Genomic DNA, 1,527 nt, shown 5'->3' with positions numbered 1-1,527 from the left:
TTTTATTTTAAATTTAAATTTCGATCTTCCTAGTACTCCTATCTCCCATCTGCCCAGTTCTCCCCCACACCCTACAATCACTGTCAATACTTCCTTCTTTATCCTTCTTGTGTTCATTTATACAGACATAAGCAATACGCTCCCTCTTTTTACACAGAAGATAGCATATTACATGCAGTATTTTGCATCTGTTTTCACTTGACATGAATCTAAAAGCTCTTATAGCCCACAAAACCTTCCTCATCTTAGCTGTGTAGTATTCCATTTTGTGTTTGTACTATAATTTATTTAACCGGGTCCCCTCTAGGGACCTGTGTTGTCCTTAATCATTTGCTACTATAAACCATGCAGTAATGAATAATCTTTCATTTTGTACCTGTGTAATTATACCTGTTCAGGGAATTACTGGATCAAAAGAGATGTATGTTTGTTAATTTTGATGTATGTTCCCAAATTGCCCCCTAAGGAGTTGGGCCACTACACAGTGGCATCAACAATGTATAAGAGCATTTACTTCCTCTTGGCGTTGTCAATAAGTTGTCTTATTTTAAACTTCTGGGTTTTTGCCAATCTGATAAGTGAAAAATGGCATCTCACATAGTTTTAATTTTCATCTGTCTTAGTGCAAGATTATTTTTTTCAAATGTTTCATAGCCATTTTATTTCCTTTAAAATACAAATTTTTTTGAAATTGGTATGTTGTTCTTTTTCTTATTGGTTTCTAGAAGCTCTTTATTAGGCAAATTAAATTCTTGTGATTCATATCAGTTTGTCATCTGCCCTGACTTAGCTGTTAATTTTTTGCCATACAGAAATTGTATGTATACGTGAGAAAGAGCAAACATCCATTTTTTTTTTTAAGGTTTCTGGGTTTTAAGTCACAGAAAGTCCTGCTTATTGCAAGATTATAAAGGGATTCTCTAATTTTTTTTTTTTTGCAGAATATTCATGGTTTTGTTTTCATGCCCGATTATTTGATTCAAATCACAATGTCTTAATTAACCAGCTATGCCACCTCCCTCACCAATGACTTGTAAGAGTGACACTGTAGAAACAACCCAAGTGGTTCAGCTTTAAGGCACAACCATAGAGTGCAACACACTGGGTTTTTTTGTTGTTGTTGTTGTTTCAACCCTTGGTTGACCTCACAGATTGCAAGGAACTTGTCATCTTACAATCCCTTATTTTTAATTTATTTTTATGCCTACAGCACCAGGTCTTCCTACATGGTCTCCCATCCAAGTACTAATCAGACTCGACCCTGCTTAGCTTCCAAGATCAGACTGGATGGGGCTTGTTCAGGGTGGCATGGCTGTAGACTGCAACACACTTTCAAATTGAAAATTATTTTAAGGAAGTATTTAGTGACCTGGAAAAGGATGAGTTAAATGAAATATGCAGAAATTCAAACTGTGCTGCAGCATTCCAATTTTTCTTTTGAAACATTTCTGTGAGAAAAGAGATTGGTGAGAAGCACACAAATGGCAAATAATATCAGGCAGGGTTTGTGTGGGCACATTTATTCAT

General features: G+C 35.6%; 1 pseudogene; it reads right to left on the bottom strand.

The window, feature by feature from the left end:
* Window positions 1–1,201: 1,201 nt before the first annotated feature.
* LOC118612627 lies at window positions 1,202–1,320 on the bottom strand (annotated as a pseudogene).
* Window positions 1,321–1,527: the final 207 nt, after the last annotated feature.

Source organism: Rousettus aegyptiacus, unplaced genomic scaffold (genome assembly GCF_014176215.1).
Source record: "Rousettus aegyptiacus isolate mRouAeg1 unplaced genomic scaffold, mRouAeg1.p scaffold_m13_p_16, whole genome shotgun sequence".
Taxonomy (NCBI): domain Eukaryota; kingdom Metazoa; phylum Chordata; class Mammalia; order Chiroptera; family Pteropodidae; genus Rousettus; species Rousettus aegyptiacus.
The sequence above is the reverse complement of the archived record's forward strand: the minus strand, read 5'-3'. Positions and strand labels throughout refer to the sequence as shown.